This window comes from Lygodium microphyllum, chromosome 7, assembly GCF_053477565.2.
Source record: "Lygodium microphyllum isolate KBCC chromosome 7, Lygodium_microphyllum_v1.1.10, whole genome shotgun sequence".
In the NCBI taxonomy this organism is placed as follows: domain Eukaryota; kingdom Viridiplantae; phylum Streptophyta; class Polypodiopsida; order Schizaeales; family Lygodiaceae; genus Lygodium; species Lygodium microphyllum.
In genome coordinates, this window is record NC_141141.1 from 95,988,303 (window position 1) to 96,008,348 (window position 20,046).

Sequence of the window (20,046 nt, forward strand, 5' to 3'; positions counted from 1 at the left end):
ACATCAGGCTCACCCCTATTGAGCTAAAATAGGCATTAGATGCCGAATTAGCCTCTTAAACAGCCCCAAAAATGCTTAATTAATTAAATCCCTAAAATAATGCAAGTCCAAGAGAGTTTTAAAACGACGTGCGGTACGGGGTCCTAAAACTTTCTATAAATAGGCCAGTTGCCCTCCATCCAACCTCTATCTCGTTTTTCAAGTTTCAGAAGTCGTATCTCTCTTGTTCACACCCCGTTTGACGAGGACATCACGGTCAAAGCTTCCCCTTTCTATATGCTACCATCTGGCACCTGATTCCAGCCTCCATCTCTGCCTATTGGCTAACGCCATCACTCTCCAGCTGTCACCTAGTCCTCTAGAGCTGCATTTACTGTTGTCGCCATCTATTGAAGCAGTCGCCATCACTCTCCTACTATTGCCTAGGCATCTAGCATCAATGTTTGGTGTTTTCTCTCTCTTTTGTCTATCGTCAAGCTCCTGGTGGCTGTGTTTGCGCTCATCTATTGTCGCCCAGTTTTTCTCTCCTTGGGTACCTACCTTTTTTGTCTCTCTCTCCTCACAGTCTATCTACATCAAATCCAGCCTTCTATGGCTGTGTTTGCTGGTGTACGACTCTCAAAGGCTGCCTTTGCTACATTTTGGAATCCATCAAGAGTACAACACATGCTCCTGCTCAACAACTCTATTGAAACATGAGAGTTTAGGGTTCAGTTATCATTCCTGCACAGTCAATTTGTTGCATGAAAATTGTACATTCAAATTTCCTTCATTCATTCAGATTCACTGTGCTCATTAACTTTGTGTTACCTTAACCCTAACTATGTTCTTTTGAGTTTATGACTTGTTGTATGCTTTAGTTAATGTTTCTATGTTAGGGTATTTCTTCACATGGTATCAAAGCAAGGTTCTCTTCCATGAAACCTTGCGTTTGATTGGGAAGCCCTTCACAAGAAGCAAGAACAATGTGAGAGCAAGATGACTTCGAACACAAATTTACCACATCATCATGATGCTCCTGAGCCTAGCACATTGAGACATGCAATAAACTGGGCTTTGCAGCTTGCTCCTCCATTCCACATCGTTGGAGAGTCTTCAGACTACCCTAGAGTCCACAAACCATACAAGACTTCACGAGCCAAATATGACCTCATTCTCATGTATCAAGCTCAATAGCACATTGAAAGTAAATTGAGTTTCCCCCTTTAGATTTAGTGCACTAGTCTAATGATTTTGTAGAAAGGATAGAAGTTGCACAAAAAATTAATCACGCTTATATGGAAATTGGCATGGAGTATAAGCCATTTTCTACTCTGCCTTCATTCACTCCCATGTCAAGTACGCATGATACTTCTCAATCTACAAGATATCGGAGATGCTAATGATGAAGGAACTACCTAGACCAAGTATTGGTACATTAGCCCTAAAGAGGATAGGTATTTCAAATTGCACTCAAGAAAAGGTAAACAAAATTTGCAAGAATCTATGTTGAGTGCTCCTTCATCTTTTCCTTCAACTTTTACATCTCATGGTCAATATGATTTTGGTGATTTATTTACTTCTTCATTTGCACTTAATGGACAAAAGGATCCTAACACATTTCCCACAGCAACTCAAATGACAAATCCATTTAATCTCCCACCCATCCCACCCATTAGTTTCGTTGCACCTTCCTTTCAACTTCCATTAAGTACACCACACATCTTCTCACATCATATCAGGAGGTTCTTAACCCACAGACACCTTTCAAAACCTCGACTTTTCCCTAGCCAGGTGGTGTTCCCATGATGGAGGTTCATCTCCTTCCATCCCTACACTTTCACATTGTTCATGGCTTGGAAATCCCATCCAACCACCACTGAGTATGGATCAATTGATACTACAATTCATCTCCATGGCATTATCTAGTGAGCCTTCTAGTCACTTTGCGATGCCCCAACCATCTACTAGACAAGGCTTATGTGTTCCGATGTCCCCACCTTCACTGACACTTTATGTAAACATTCATGTTTCAGTGCCTTCACATCAATTGGCACCCATTGAACACTATCAACCTATTTCTATCTACCCACCTCCCCCTCCTACTTATCCCCCTCCAAAACCTCCTTTCTATTCCACTTATCCAACATGTTATGGTTCTTCCTCTTCATTAGCCAAACATGCCTTTAATGATAAAACTTGTTTCAACAAGTCCAACTTAACTACTTGGTCAAACCTAATGAGATATGTCCTTGACTCCCAAAACCTATGGGATCTTATACAAGGTTTGGAAGCCCAATGTGACTCCGCACTTATTTCATTCACAGCTTCAACATTTCAACTTAGAATTTCCGCATTAGGCAAACTTGGCTGATTGCTATGCGGCTCTAGGATATCACCTGTTGCATCAATTTGAATCATCAACTCCAAAACTTTAAAATCATTGACCAAGATGACTTGAAAGTAGAGTTGACTTAGTATTAGCGTCTTTCACGAAAATGTGAAATTTTGAGATGCTTTAATCTTGTTGATAACATTTGATTAAGTTATTAATCAAATGTGCAAGGTTGTTTAGCACATGTGATGCACATGGTTGTTATTTCATGGTAACAGGCTAAGGACCCCGAGGATAGAGTGGGTGTCAAACACAAAATTTGTGATAAGTTATGCTAGCTAGACTTAGGGGGTCAATTGGTGTCAATTTAGCCAATTTAATTATGGCTAGGTACATTTAATTTTGGGCAAGGTCGAAAAGGCTAAATTTAATTTTTAGAATTATTAAATTCTAATGTTATTTAAATGGCTACATAATGGTGAAAAATGGGTTTAGAAGACTGCCACTTGGCAAAAATGCCCATGCAAACTAAGAAAACATTTCTAGGGGCTAGATCTCAGCCATTCAATCAATTTACAGCTTGGGAGAGGGAGACAGATAGAGCTACTGGTCCATTTTCTGATCAAAAAACAGCAATTTGCTGTAGAAGATAGCCATCTAGGAGCCTTAGTAAGCAAGGGTGGGACAGCAACAAGGAGTCACCTTCCAAGGGCTGATAACAGCATTGCTGATTAACTAACAGCATTTTAGAGGTGTCCTAGCAGTAGGTGACTGCATTAAATGCAAGCTGGAGCAAGTAGCAAGCATAATTTAGGGTTTTCTTGTGAAGAAAATCAGATTTCTCTCTCATCTTGGCTTTCTCTCACCTTCTTCAACTCATTCTTAGGAGATCTGAGCATTTTCTTGGCCATTTTGAGCACATCTCAGTCAAATTTGGTGGACAGCAAAGAGATCTCTGCTGTAAACTAAATTCTTGCAAAAATTAGGGTTTGACAACCACCTTGGGACACGTGCCAGTTGGTAAGGGCATCATACACTAAATTCAGCACGGTTGTATGAGTGCGTAGGTCATGTTGAATTTTTTACATAGGATGTGAATTGCCTGGGAAAGTCTGGTCCGATCTTGTTTGTTTTTCTATTTCTTTTTCTTGATATTTTTCTTAGTGGTGGTTTGTTTGGGTTTTGCAAGAATTTTCCTATTTTTCTTGGTTGTGTATATGGATATCCTGTGTAGTCTGAATGGCATCAACCTCTACTCCCCCGATTGTGATCTAGCATGTGCCATTGCCCGTGCATGACTATTCCCTTCTCTTGGAGGCGGATTGTATTCACCATGCTAATCTCCGTTCATCTGTAGTGCTTAAGTTTCCGCCAATGGTGGACAACAAGCTCTGCTACTCTTTCTTGGCGTCATACAACAAACAATTGTCAAGGAATTCAAATGCCAACCCATTCATTGTAATTTGCGACAACATTTGATCAATTGGTGGTTCCATTTGTGCAAGGCTTGGGTCGAAAATCAAGGGGTAATTGACCTTAATTGATTGTTGATTGCTGCTATAGCAAAGAGGCTTTTTGAAGCAGCAAAGGAGATTGTGAATCTCTTCTTGTACTCATTCCATTAGCAATCAAGGTAAAAATTACAGAAAGGGGCGCCAGTTTCAAGGCCAATAGGATGTCCAATGTCCGAGATTATTAACGTAATTCATGCATTTCAAGTTATATTCATTTCCTGATTGCTGTAGTTCAATGCTTAATCAAAGAATTACCGCCCTTTCCAAGAAGAAAGATTGGTTTCATGGTTCCACTGTCGTCTAGTTCGGTTAGGATACTTTTTACCCACGCAACCATGAGTCCCAAACACAATGGGCTGCATATATACATTGCCAAACTTGCCGCTTTGTGCCCCAGCATCATACCAACATTTCTCTACATGGGGTTATGCAAATGCTTTGTATAGTGGTTGTCATGAAGCAAAATGCAACTAGTAATGCATGCAACATATGGAAAAATGTATCTTGGTATGGATAGTATACTGTATGCAAATTTCCATGCACACTCACATTGCAATGGTTCAAAGTATGCAAACAAGAATGTTTACTTATGCATCTGGTACTCCTAGCCTATCAGGTTTACATGAGGGGCTAATCAATTGGATGCAATGCTGCATATTAGTTAAGTTGGAATTGCAACAATGTGAAAGTATAAAGTATCGTAATGCTTAAGGGAAAGAAAGGCTCACAACCTAGTGGAGGTTTCGAGGCAAGTAAAGGTAGAGATAAAGTTTCCATATACTTCTTGGTGAAGCTTCACCATTGTTTCACCAATAAATGCAAAGTGGATGACTTGGCAGATCATCCTCAGTTGTTGCAAATTTACCTAGATGCTTTTAAGTTAGAGCCGACTTTAGTTCAGGCTCAATCAAATTCAAAAAAGCAAGGGTCCATAGTATTGCCTAACGCTCAAGGGGGAGATAGTACTTCCACTCCTCCATTTATGGACAGCTCTCATATGTAGTGGATCTCAGATGTATTCAACATGCATCCAAGGTACTGTGCTAACAGTATGTTTGCCTCCAACACTTGAACTATACTTTTGCATCAACTTATGATCAATTTGGCATGAATTTTGCCTCAATTTTGAGACAAATTTTTAATCAGTTTCAGCTCAATTTTTTATTAGTTTAAGAATTGTTTATGGTCACTTTTGGGATCAGTTATGCATCAGTTTCAGCTCAATTTTTTATTAGTATGAGAATTGTTTATGGTCACTGTTCGGATCAATTTTGCATCAGTTTTTGCATTGATTGTGCTGGTCACTTTAGCCAATGAGTTTTTTATCAATTTGGGATCCATTTGCAGCAATTTGTGATCAGTTCTCGATCAGCAAGTGATCAATTTATGATCAAACAATGCTCACTTTTCAATGATTTATAGCTATTTCCCTGGACGACAGCATGTTAGTAAATGCCATTGATAGGTTCAGCCATGCTTTATGCTGAATCGATGCTTTTCTATGGTTGATAGTCAAATAGTTAAGAAACATGAACTATGGAGGCATCCAATGGGTTTCTAGGAACAATTATGGATTGTTTATACTGGCTGGAAATTTTCAGCAAGGTTTGGGGACATGTAGCATGGTTGGACAACAATATGCAATGTTGTGACTATGATGCCTTACAAAAATTCCAATGTAGTATGCTTTTCCTTTGGAACAATGCAATGCAATCAAGGATAATTGCAGAGATTTCAAGAGGGAGGCTTGCCACGAGGACATGAAATTTTGAGGTACTTTAATCTTGATGATAATATTTGATTAAGTTATTAATCAAATGTGCAAGGTTGTTTAGCGCATGTGATGCACATGGCAATTATTTCATGGTAAGAGACTAAGGACACCAAGGATACAATGCATGTCAAAGACTAATTTTGGCACGATCAAAAGGGTTGAAATAAAATTTTAGCATTATTTAATTATGAAAATTAACTAAATGGCTGGATAATGCTGAAAAATGGGTTTAGAAGGCTACAAACTGAGAAAACGTTTCTGGGAGCTGGGTCTCAGCCATTCAATCAATTTATAGCTTGGGAGAGGGAGAAAGAGAGCTACTAGTCCATTTTCTAATCAGAGAATAACAATTTGCTGCAAAAGACAGCCATCTGGGAGCCTCAGCAAGCAAGGGATAGCAAGGAGTCACCTTCCAAGGGCTGCAATAGCATTGATAATCAGATGACAGCATTTTGGAGTGTCCTAGCAATAGACGGCTGCATTAAATGCAGACTGGAGCAAGCAGCAAGTAGAATTTAGGGTTTTCTTGCAAAGAAAATCAGATCTCTCTCTCATCTTGGCTTTCTCTCGCCTTCCCCAACCCATTCTCAGGAGATCTCAGCATTTCTCGAGCATTTTGAGTAAATCTCGACCAAATTTAGTGGACAACAAAGAGATCTCTGCTGAAACCCTAAATTTCTGCAGAAATTAGTATTTGACAGCCACCTTGGGACCCATGCCAATTGGTGAGGGCATCATACACGGAATTCAGCACTTAAAATTTGTATAATTGCCAAGGAATTCAAATGCCAGCCCATCCATTGTAATTTGGAGCAGCATTTGGCCTGTTGGTGGTTCCATTTGTACAAGTTTTGGGTGAAAAATCAAGGGGCAATTGACCCAACTTGATTGCTCCTTTTTGGAACAACAAAGGAGATTGTGAATCTCTGCTTGTACTCATTCCATTACCAATCAAGGTAAAGAAGTACCAAAAGGGACACCAATTTTGGGGCCAACAAGGTGTCCAATGTCCGAAAGTATTGAGGTAATTTGTCCATTTCAAGTTATATTCATTTGTTGATTGCTGTAGTTAAGTGTTTAATAAGGGAATTACTACCCTTTCCAAGAATGAAGGCTGGTTTCAACATCTCCTTGCTAAGTTCTCTACCACGGGGACAAAGTCCTCAGACGATCAAGCCATATTGTTTCTAAACAAGTTGTTGGGAAATACCTCCATTTTGTGTAGTAGATGATCTCACAAACCACCATGTGCACATTCTAATTTGGGTGTTCACTACTACGTTACGCTCGGCTGTTCAATCGGTTTCATAGTTTACCCTCTACAGAGGGGCCTCTCATTGCTTCTTCTCACAAGGGGCAACAAGGGAAGGGTAGGTACAACAAAATCAAATTTCCAATCAAAATCAAATCAAACTAGTGAGACCCAAGGAAACTCCCAGTCATCTCTAAAACCCGGGTGGCAAAATGTACTGGAGAAAATCGGTATTGTCAACATCGTCAAAAGGCTGGCCATTTTGAGGAGTGTCAATCAAAGGCAAGAGGCACAACACGAAAAGCTAAGAATTAGACCCTCGACGCTTAGTCAGGCAACCCCCAACAAGGAAGGTAGGGTGGTCACAACCCTCATCAAGGACAACAGCAAGGCCAAACCCACACTGCCACTGATCAACCATCACAACGAACAACATTCTCAATGCTAGCTTGTCTAACTCGTCTACTGAGGCCCACATCGTCTCTGTAGAGATATTTGAGAATGCAAGCTTCGTCCACATCTACAAGTTGCATGTTAACGAGTTGACTGCAGAGGCTCACTCGTCACAGTCAAGTTCTTTAGCTACTTCTTGGATTGTGGACAATGGAGCTACTACTCATTGCATGACTCCCATTGCCAACATTTTCATCTCCCAAGACACTACAACCAAGCACATCCAAGTTGGGAACAACTCCTCGGTCACAATTCAAGCTCACAATCACGTCAGTGACCACGAACCGAATCGAGCTACACTAGATAAAGCATACTATCACCCCCAGCTTGGGGTAAACTTATTATCCATTCAACAGCTTTGCCAATTGGGTCGACCAATCTTCTTTACATCGACCGCGGTTGAGTCATTAACTCTCGGACTAGTTCAGTGATTGCTCACAATGAGGCATAGCCTAATGGCATGTACCACATGACAACTTTCTGAGCCAATAGCTGAGGACTCTTCCCACCACTTCCAACCTTTAGCCGCTACACAAGAGTCTACGAGCACGGAGCATCTTTGGCATTTTCACTTGGGCATCTCACGTACGACTCTCTTTATGAGGTGTCGTGTCAACAGATAGTTGATAGCCTTTCTCGCATGAAATCGTCATGGAATATCTCAAAAAACAACACTATACTCCATTTTCTTAGTAGTCTACACATAGAGCTCAAGCACCTCTCAGATTCATTCATATTGATCTTTGTGGACCAACATCCACCGCTGCCTCAAACGATGCATTGTACTTCTTTTTTATTGTGGATGATCATTCTTGTTACATGTGCGTATACTTTCTCAAGAATATCACAAAAAACAACACCGTACTCCATTTCCTTAGAAGTCTACACATAGAGCTCAAGCACCTCTCAGATTGATTCATATTGATCTTTGTGGACCAACATCCACCACCGCATCAAACGATGCATTGTACTTATTTTTTATTGTGGATGATCATTCTTGTTACATGTGGGTATACTTTCTCAAGCATAAGTTTGATGCGCTCACATATTTTTCTACTTGGGTGCTGCCGAAGCATAATCATTCTGGTGATCATGTAGGATACATGAGTGAGTGGGGGCAAGTTCACCTCCCATGAGTTTTCCGAGTTTCTACAGGAGCATGGTATTTTCAAGCAGCTCACCTCTACCAACTTCCTTTCTCATGATGGAGTCATAGAGCATAGGAACCGGACCATCATGAACATGCCACGCTCTATGTTGTTCGCAACAAATCTACCTAAATGCCTTTGGATCGAGGCTATTAACACTTCAATGTATATCCTCAGTCGATGCCAAACTATGGCTATTCCTCTTAGAGGACTCCATATGAGGCATTCTTTGGCTCTCGACCTGTAGTTTTTCATTTTAGAGTCCTTGGGAGTTCTGCTTACACGCACACCCCTAATGACAAAATAGGTAAGCTCACTCCTCGAGTTGATCTCTTGATTTCTGTAAGATACTCCTCCGAAGTGAAAGCCTAACATCTATTCGATCCTTGGAAAAACAAGGAGATCATTAAAAGAGATGTAGTGTTTGATGAAAGGGACATTGTGCAGTCTTCTATATTAGATAATGTGCCTTTTCCTCATATTGTTACTACTGAGATAGTGCCTTCTGAGCCAAATCTTTTGCCCACTCTTGACCCATCCGAAGATTCTTCACCCCCCACGCCCCGCCCCCCCACAAGACCCATTACCTCACTGGTACCAACAAACCATGCGGAATTTGGTGATCCTTCCACCGGATTACACTCTAGAAGGCCCTAGAGGATCTGTCCAACTTGCACCTCAAGCTTCATTTACATCCCTGTTTGCAACTGATTATATAGCACACACTCAACCGAATGATTGACAAGAGGCTCAAAGGCCATGGAAAGAATCTTGAGAGTATTGAGACCAAAATAAGACTTGGACCATGGTGGATCATCCGAGGCACAAGAAGGTCATTGTAACAAAGTGGATTTTTAGGCCTATGCTAAAAGCTTATGGGACTTTAAACAAATGCAAGGCTCGCATTGTGATGCAATAGTTTTGACAGATACAAGGTATTGACAGATACAAGGTATTGACTATGAAGAGACCTTTGCTCCTACAACACAGTTGACTTCATTTCATCTGTTGGTTGCACTAGCCACTTACCACAATTGGCCAATCTATCAGATACACATCAAAAGTGTCTTTTTGAATGATTATTTGAAGGAGAAAGTCAATATGGAGCTGCGTCCCAGATCTTGTTTTGCTGATCAGAAAGATAAAAGGCCTAGCTTTGCTCTACTTTTGATACCACAAACCTTGGTATATTGTCTTTTTTTGGAGATGAAGGTAGTTCAATCTGAGGGTAATCGACCAACATTGCATGAATCAAACAAGGCCTATGGCCAAACCTCTTAATCCCACTATCCATTTGTCTAAGGATACCCTATGTCAGCCCTTCGATGAGCACACCTATAGGTCTGTTACAGGGAAGCTTCTTTGGTTGATTCACATTAGGCCAGATTTAGCTTATTCAATTAGTTTGCTTAGTCAATATTTCCATGCACCTAGGATGTCACATTGAATTGCCTATTTGCATGTTTTAAGATATTTGCGGTGTATCTATTCTTATGGCCTAACTTTGGATCCGATTTATATTGCCAAATGTACACTAACTCTAATTGGGCAAGAGATCCTGACACTCAACGTTCCCACGGCGACTACCTCTTTACCTTGGGCACAACACCCATCTCTTGGACCAACTATGAGTAGAAGACAATGGCAACTTCCATGGCGGAGACTAAGTATCGGGCATCTACTTGAGGAGCTTACTTGCGATGCTCCATTTTCCATGCCACTCTCCCACTTTTGTCTACTGCAACAACTGTTGTGCCATTGCCCTCGTGGACAATCTGATCATTACACCACGAATACAGCATAAGGGGATCCACTTCCACTTTACTAGAGAGCAAGTTGACCTAGACACTATCCGCCTAGAGTTTATATCTTCTTCCAACAATTTTGTAGACATTGACCAAGTCGATATTACAGTATCTATTACCTAGGATCGGGTTGGCTACTATTTCTTCAAATTGACAAGGAGAGGATGCTTCCCTCTAGCTTTCCCTTGCAGTTTGAAGGAGGCAACTTTCTTCTCTTGATAGTGACAGCGATGATGCTTACATATTTTGATTCACTCATTGTATTTATTGAACATTTTGAACATTGTATCTTCATCCACACTGTCAGGATGACATGACTGTAAAAGGATACTTGGGTGAGTGAACAATTCCTTTGCAAGGACATTGTCCAAGTGGCACCATTGCGTAGCATTTTGCATGAGCATGATCGCACTTGCGTTACCTCTTGCAGCACTCCAATGCCTTGGCATTTTGTTCTATAAACATGCATCTATGTGCATTTATCCCTTTTCAGTCTTTCTAAGTGTTGGGTGTAAAGTCCCTTCGTCTCCGTGTAAATAGTCTTACGGGTGTGAACACACCCTTATTGTATCCTAAAATATAAATACACTCTTTTATTCTTTGTGTACCGTCACGATCCGGTACACCTATCTGTGTATACTCTCTCTAACTCTCAACTCTGCAGCTCACGCCTTGATCTCAGACTCCATTGCGTACTCTCTCCCCTTCAAACTAGTATTAAAGCACAGAGTGCACACTTCCCGGGGTCAAAGGCAGCTCGCAAACAACTCGAGGCAGAAGGTCAATTGAACACCAATCAAGGTGACTAGCAGCTGTTGAGTGTGTGACCATCGGCAGACAGGAGATGAGTAGCAAGCAGCTGAACAGATGCATGTGACAACCAGGCGCCAGAGAAATCAGCTAACAAGACAAGTCAACATTAAAACCAAACTAGCATGACCTGCGTGACCGGCCAGCACACAAGCACAATCTACGTGAGTGACGGGCTGGCAGACGGGCGCAACCTATGTGACGGGCCAAAGGACAAGCGTGAGACAAAACCTGACTGGCAAGTCAACGGACCTGGTCACTTCCCTTTTTTTTTTTGTCACAAATCCATTTTTTTTTAAATCCTCTTTGGATTTCCCCTTGGCTTGACGAGGGTTCGCACGTGCAAGCACTGAGTTTAAATTTGTGCATATTTATACCCAAAAATTTGGGCCTTTTCAGATTGAGTGCTGTTCATGCAAAATTGAGGCATCTGCGTCGGAAATTGCATACATTGTGCGCGTTTGAATTGGGAATTTCACCAAATTTACTAAAATTTTGCTCATTTGAGTGAAATTTCTTAACATTGGACCCATAAAATTTAAGGCTTTTGCTGTATTGGTGAATTTTTGTTCAACTAAGTCAAATTGGTTGACATTGGTGCACATTTGGGGCTTTTGCAAAACTTTGTGAAATTTTGCTAAGTTTGCATGTTTTATCTTTCTAAAACATGTAATAATGCAATCGCGGTAGATCGGTCTGTGAAATTTTGGGGCTTTTGCTGAAATCTATGGATTTTGGTAAAGTTGATGCGTGAAATACACTTTGGGAATATTGCTGAAGCAATTTTGTTGCCATAAGCAAAGTGATTTGAGAATTTTTTATCTCCCGCTTGTGCGATTTTGGAGAAATTGCAGAGATTTCCTAGTGTTTTTTGTATCAGAAGTTGATACAAGCACATATGTATGCAGTACACATGTTGGACAGTTCCCATTGAGTTGATGTATTGCTGATTATTCATGTTGCAGCAATCTTAGTGATCATTTGCAAACCTGGAATTGTTGCAGAAGTATTTTTGGTGATATTGTTGAAGTGGGAGTTACCTGGCAGTGATGTATGCATTTAATGTATGCTGAAATTGCAGTCATACTACTCAAAGTCATTCGTTCTACAGTTATACATATACTTAGACTGAATCTTGCTATTATTTGCTGAAAAATTGGGCTGAAATCAGCTGAATATTCAGCTCATTTTTGCTATCATAAATTGCAGCATTGAATTTCTGGTCTATTGCTGAAAAATGGCTACAAGTGCTTCTAGCAACAGTGACACTAAATCCTTGTTTGAAATCAAGAGGTTTCATGGCATTGGCTTTGACTTGTGGAAGGATAGGATGCAAGGCATTTTGTTTCTCAAGGACTGTGAAGATGCTCTCTTGGAGACTAAGCCTACAGCTATGACAGATGTGGATTGGGCTAGACTTAACAAGAAGGCCATTGCATACATTAAGATGGCAGTGTCTGATGATGTACTTACAGACATCAAGCGTCTTGATACAAATTATGCTATATGGAAAAAGCTTACGGACACTTATGAAAATACAAAACCTGTGAATCAAGTGCATCTTATGCGTAAACTTGTGAACATGGAGTTGGATGAGTCTAAGCCAGCATCTGAGCATTTGAGTGCTTTCACACGGGTTTTGAGTCAGCTGCAGGACTCTAGTTTGGCAGCTTTCTATGATAAACTGAAAGTTATTTTCTTATTGATGACTTTGCCTGACAGCTAGGAATCTTTGGTTGTGTCACTTAGCAACAACCCCGCTTTGACTTTTGATGGTGTTAGAGGTTCAATCCTTAATGAAGAAATCAAAAGAAAGTCTAGTGGTGAAAGCAGTGGCTCAGCTTACCATGTAAGAGGCAGGTCTAAAAAGAGGGGTAATGCACCCAGTAAAGGAAAAAGCAAAAGCAAAAGCAAGGGCAAACAGTAGGATGTCACATGCTATCAGTGTGGGCGTAAAGGGCATAAAAAGCCCGATTGCTGATACTTCGAGAAAGAGCAAGAAAGAAAGGAACGTCAGGGTAAGAAGAAGAAGGATAATAAGAAAGATGATAACAGCTCTTCCTCAAAAGCAGTTGCAAAGGCAAATGTTGCATCTAGTGTGGTGATTGAAGAGCTTCCTGACACTGAAGAGATACTTGTTGTAGCCTCATGTAATGATGCAGATATTATGGCAGTAGCAGGTGATATGCACATTACCAAAAAGGAGGTAATTGATGCCTTACTTTCAGCTCATGATGGGCTGTCACAATCATGGATAGTGGACAACGGTGCCTCTTTTCATGTTACCTCCTCCTTGGAGTCATTTTTTGAATACACTGCAGGTTGCCAAGGCAAGGTTTACTTGGGTAATAACTATGCATGTGAGATAGAGGGTGTTGGCTCCATTCACTTGGCTCTTGAAAATGGCCAAGAGCTGATTTTGCAAGATGTCATATTTATACTTCGCATAAAGAAAAGTTTACTATCAGTTGGGCAGCTTGATGCTAAAGGATATTTTACTACCTTCGGTGGTGGATCTTGAAAGGTCCGTAAGGGCTCTATGCTAATTGTTAAAGACAGCAAAAGAGGGACTTTATATTACTTGCATTGTAAAGCATTACCTCGGCTGTGGCTGAAGTCCATTCACAGATGGAGCTTTGGCACAAAAGACTCGATCACATGAGCCAGAAAGGCCTTCAAATTCTATCCTCTTTAGGGAGATTTGATCTAAAAGACTCTTGTCTCGAATTTTGTAATGATTGCTTATATGGAAAACAAGTGAAGTCTCCTTATTACTCTAGTGTCATTAAGAAGTCTAATGCTCTTGACTGAGTGCATTCTGATATGTGCACTATGCCTTTAATTCATATGGGGATGCGCGGTACTTTGTTACTTTCATTGATGATTTCAGTAGAAAGTCATGGGTGTATGTACTTAAGAGCAAAAAGGAAGTGTTGGATGCTTTTAAAAAGTTTCATGCTTTTGTTACCACACAGAAAGGGCTTAAGTTGAAAGCCATAAGAACAAATAATGCTGAATCAGCCCACTGTCTAATAATACAGATCATTGGGTGAGACGGTCTACACATGTCAAAAGGCAGCCACAAAAGTTTCAGCCATCTTTGGATTGCATTTTGTTGACTGCTGAGGGTGAGCCTCTAACATTTAAAGAGGCACAGTCATGTGAAAACAAGAGAAAGTGGGAGCTTGCTATGCAAGAGGAGATGAAGTCTCTATATGCAAATAACACATGGGAGATTGTACCTTTACCCAAGGATAGGAGAGCTATTCCTAATAAATGGGTTTACAAAGTGAAATGTATTGATGAGAAGCCCAAGTACAAGGCACAACTGGTTGCTAAGGGCTATACACAGGATGAAGGCATAGACTTCCAGGAGGTCTTTTCACCACTGGTGAAAATGACTACGCTCCGTGTTTTGTTTGCTTTCATTGCATCCTTGGATTTAAAGTTGGATCAAATGGATGTGAAGACTGCTTTTATTCATGGTGACTTGGACAAAGAGCTATACATGAAGCAACCAAAAGGATTTGTTATTCCAGGAAAAGAGCATTTGGTTTGAAAGTTCAAACGCAACTTATATGGACTGAAACAAGCCCCCATACAATTTTACAAAAAAATTTATACCTTTATGCTCAACCATGGATTTAAACGCAATCATGCATATCACTGCTTATACACTAAAAAGGCTAATGATGGAAGCCTTGTTGTGCTGGTTTTATATGTGGATAACATGCTAATTGAAGGACAATATAAGAGTACTTTGAATGCTCTTAAAAGGCAATTGAGTTCAACCTTCTCCATGAAAGATTTGGGGGCAGCCGAACACATTTTGGGCATGCCCATTAAAGGAGACAGAGGGCAACATTTATTGTTTCTCTCACAGGACAAGTACATCAGCAAAGTACTTGACAGATTTAATATGGTTGATGCTAAGCCACTTGGTGTGCCTTTACCGCCACATACAAAGCTTAGCAAAGCTGATTGCCCTAAGGATGATACAGCTGCTAGTGCCATGAAGGGTATACCTTATGCATCAACTTGTGGGTCTTTAATGTATGCCATGGTTGCAACTCGCCCTAACATTGCTCATCCAACGGGAGTTGTTAGTAGATTATGTCTAAACTTAGCAAGCCACATTGGGAAGCAATGAAATGTATCTTCAAATACTTCAAAGGTACACAAGAAAAGTGTATATGCTATAGAAAGGGTACACTAGAGTTGCAGGGATTTTGTGATTCGGACATGGCAAGAGATCTTGATACTAGAAAATCTACTAGTGGGTATGTTTTTAACTTTGGCTGGTGGGAAATCTCTCGGCGTTCAAGATTGCAGAAAATTGTAGCACTAAGTACTACAGAAGCTGAATATATTTCAGCCACAAAAGCTTCAAAGGGAACCTATTTGGCTTGGCAGTCTGGTCAAGGATTTTGGTCTTTCTTCACGTACTCCAGTGCTTGGTTGTGATAGCCAGAGTGCCGTATGTCTGGCTAAGAATGCCATGTTCCATGCACGTACCAAACACATAGATGTTTGGTGTCACTTTATTCGACATGTCTCGAATGATGGTCTTGTCACATTGACTAAAGTCAAAACCCAAGATAACCTTGCAGATGTTCTCACTAAGTGTCTTGCAAAGGCTAAGCAAGAGCATTACACTCGTTTAGTGGGAGTTGGTTAGCTTAAAGGTACCACTTCGGGCGAGGTTGTTGGATGTAAAGCATAGAAACATGAAACGGGGAACACGGAACGGGGAACGGGGACGGTGACAGGAACGCCAAACCTAGGGAATGGGTACGTGGGAACGAAAACGGCATTTAAAAAATTAAAATTCATGAAAAAAAATTAATATTTCACTCATAATCCATATGGACTTTGGAGTGTTAAAACTTAAAACCAAGGTATATAATCCACAAGGACAAATCATTTTTAACTTTAAGATATCATGCATCATTCTAAAACTACTCATTAGAAATTGAATTGCAACTTACAAGGCTCAAGAGGTAAGCTATTCAATTATAAATAATAAAATGCATAATACATATGCCATAAATGATAAAACAATGAACAATGAACTAAACTTTAAAGTCTAAGTTGAAAGAACATGCCTATGGTCCCATTGCTAAAAAACTTAAAAGATTACAAATATAAAATTGAAGTCTAATCTTTGAAAGAACATTCTCATTGCCCCAAAAAAAACTACAAATATAAAGTCTAATCTCTAGACTAAAGCAAAATGCGGCATGCCAAAATAGCCCAAAGGACAACTGCAAGACTCAAGTACAAATACAATATCGGCATGGCACAACTGTCAACAGCCCAAGTGTCACACTGTCATCAATGATCATAATATTATATACAATGTACATGTGTCATGTATCATGAGACTCATGATAAGTAAACTAAATCAAAGATCATGATCATGATCTAAGGCTGCTCTAGCTACTCTTGAAATGCCAGCCTCATCATCATGTATACCATGAATTATTGCATCTCCCTCAACATCAACATGTGTCTCCTCTTCTTGTTGCATCTCCCACTCTGTGAATGGATCGGGCTTTGTTGTAATACTGTTACATAACATCCTCAAATTAGCATTAACAAATACTAGATCGTTTGCCCTCTCCACACCAAGACAGTTCCTCTTCTTTCAAGCAATGTGAGCGTATGTACTCCACAATTGCTCCAAACAAGAGGAGATAACTGACTGACTCAAAATATAGATTGGCTAGTTGCTCCAACTCAGGACCATCCGAACCATAGTCCTCCCACCACAAAGCTGCCCCAATCTTATAGCGATCCTCCTATGCATCCCCACAACTAAAAGAACCCCGAAAGGTCCTCTAACATGAAAGCTGATCTCTAATATTTCGTCTAGTGCCATGATCAGGCACTAGACGAGACAATATAAGTCTCCATGCATCCATAACCTCAATGTCATTCTCATGACCCTTGCCTTGAAACTCAGGATCCACAACAAATGCAGTTGCATGCATGGGTGAGCTATAGGAGTTCCACCTTGTCACAACTAAATGGCGTATCTCCTCATACGCCTCATCATTTGGTGCCAACTCCTGCAACTCTTCATTCAGCCTATCCATAGCCTCATATACCTTGCCAATGCAAGGTTGCATAGCATCCATAACCCTCAATAAATGTACAATAGGTGATACCATAGCATCTATCCACTTTACATCATCCCAAAAAGTGGAGTTATTTGCTTTCTCCAAGCATAAGATACATGTAGGAGTATTTGCCAATGTTGATGAGGTAAACTTATCACTAAGAAATAATTGCCTCAAGGCACCACTGCATTCTCTTAACCTACCTAGCATCAAGAAGTTAAAGGCAAATCAAGTATCAGAGTATTTCAAAAGTGTCTTCTTCAACCGGAAAGAGAAGTGATGGCGAAGAAACTAGTGATTCAAAACAAAGCTAACCATTTGAGCTCCTTGCTCTATGACAGGTGCAATCCATGACAAGTTACCAATATCCTTTAGTAGGTTCTTTAAGCAATGAAACTATGATATGCGGATAATATCCCTGGATAATAGCACCTGCTCTCCTATTTACGGACACTCCATCTGCAACAAGTCTCACAACATGCTCTGGGGGGCCAATAAGCTCAACACATGTAACCCACTCTGCTACAAGTACATCTGCTAACTTTCCCGTCCCCGATGCATCATGTGAAAATATGAAATACATTTCCCCACGAGAATAAGCAACCATACCATGAATGAATCGCTTACATGTATCACTCCAACCATCAGCAATCAAGGAAACTCCATTTTTAGCCCACATCCTCTTTCTAGTCACTGGTGATTGCTCAACAAGGCGCATTTTCTTATCAAGCAAAGAGGTGCGTAAGGTCTCTAATGATGGAGGTACATACGAAGGGCCATACTCACCAATCTTCTTGCACATCAATTTAAAATACTCTGACCTGGCTGCAGGAAATTGAATGCGGTCATGATAAAAAAAGCGTGCTACTGATGTGTCCACCTCTTCCTTCTTCTTGGGATTCCAACTAGCATCAAGTGTGCTTTGTCTACATGCAACATGTGGCACTGTTGATGCCATGGCCGATGCAATGCCTACAGTAGGTGTGGAGGTAGCACTTCCTGATACTGACCCTACTCTAGATACATCTAATGGGGATGATGTCACAAAAGTTGCAGGCTGCCAAGAGCAGATAGACCGCTAGCCGGTGATCTGGAATCCCCATGTCAGAGATCAAGAGAAGATACAAATTGGCAAGTGCACCCACATCCAGTGGGCTAGTTGGGAGGCTGGCCCGGCTCACACCATCATGACCTGGAGGAAGGTGTACAGGATGGCCGACGAGGAGGCGTTCAACGGGCATCAAGTTGCCAAAGAGGAGTTGAGTTGAGGAGATGGAAGATTGATGCAACAATACCTCAGGAGTGGCTTTGTCCCCCCGATATGAGAGCCGGTAGAGAGCTCAAGGAAGTATAGGCCACTAAGTTCTCAGCGACAGATATCTCCCTATAGGTGGCAAGTAGAGTAGGCGGCGCTCCACATGGAATCTTCACTGTGCAGGAGGGGGGACGTCCGAGCCTTGACAGAGGGCAACAAATGAGGGGATAGCAGGGGACTGGTTGCTGGCGGCTAGGACTGGCGCAGCGCAATAGGGAAAGGGGGGCGCTACGGACTGGTCATGGGAGTAAGAACAATGGGCAGACGATCTCAAGCGGGAGCAGCACGCAAGAGCCGGGCGAAACACACAATCGCAGATGATCCGAACAGGAGCAGCAGCCGACTGAAGGTAAGTGATGCCACGTGGCGTTCCCTATTTGAAACGGGACAGTGAACGTTCTACCGATTCGGAACGTGTCCCACGACAGCTTCATGCCGAGGACGGCGATTCCACGTGTTGGGGGGCCATTCCGGCTATTTCCTGTCACTATGGTGTAAAGCCCCTTCATCTCCATGTAAATAGTCTTACGGGTGTGAACACACCCTCCATCCACCTTTGCAGGACTTGGTAGACCACTAAGCAACCAACTACACCCTTTGTCCAATGCTCTAGCCTCTCTAGGGTGACTGTCACAAGACTGTGACAACTATTACCTTTTTGTTGATTTCTTTATTACATACTTTATTTGGTTTTTCTTTTTGGAAAGATCCCTCTTGAAATCTAAACGCCTGAGTTACATGGCCAGTATGTGAAACAGACAAGAATGTCTAGTGAGTCAAGACTGGACAGTTAAGGTCCAGTATACCTCTGGAAAAAACTGATGGCACTGTAGATTGACAAGCCTGGAAGAGACTTGTGAAAGTGTATATGGACAAGTGTGTTGAAGAACTAGCCTGGAAGAGACTAGTTCAAAGTGAAGATAGACAAATCTTCAAGAGATTAGTCCATGTGGGGTCATCAGTGGAAATTCACTTTCAGTTGAGCTACGTTACAAATTTGGATGTAGCCATAGTCTGTAAAGATGGTCAGAAGACTAGTGGGATGCAATGGAAGCAACTCCTAAAATTTATGGAGTTACTATTTTTGGACCCCAAAATCTGTTCGCGTCATTATCTTTGTTTTTGTACGAGGATTAATCCTCTGGTCTGTGCCGAGGTCAAATTTTGAACCGAGAATGGAGAATTTTAGACTGAAAGGTTTAAACAGGAAAATTGTTACATGTATGCCATGTGTCACAATTTGGGCATAAATTCCCAAAAGAGAGAGAGAGGGCAGCACAAAAACGAGTTTCAATGCATGGGGGGCTCATTTTTGTGAAAGAGAGATGGATTGTTGCAGATGGAGAGCTCTTGAGAGCTGGTCTACCTTGTCTATGGTGCACAAGGGGCTGGGCTTGCTTTCTACTCTCTCTTTCTCTCCCTGACAGTAGGGTTATTCTGCAGAATCAAGGGCCTTTCTTCTAATTCAGGTACAGCTGTGTGGAATATGCTGTTTTTGCATGAGGCAAGAGCCTCCTTTCTCCACGAACAAGAGCAGTT

General features: G+C 41.2%; 1 protein-coding gene across 1 annotated transcript in view; it reads right to left on the bottom strand.

Annotated features, from left to right (window-relative positions):
* Window positions 1–20,046, bottom strand: part of LOC148033724 (beta-adaptin-like protein C) — a 49,998-nt gene that overhangs the window by 4,012 nt on the left and 25,940 nt on the right. The window lies entirely within an intron of this gene.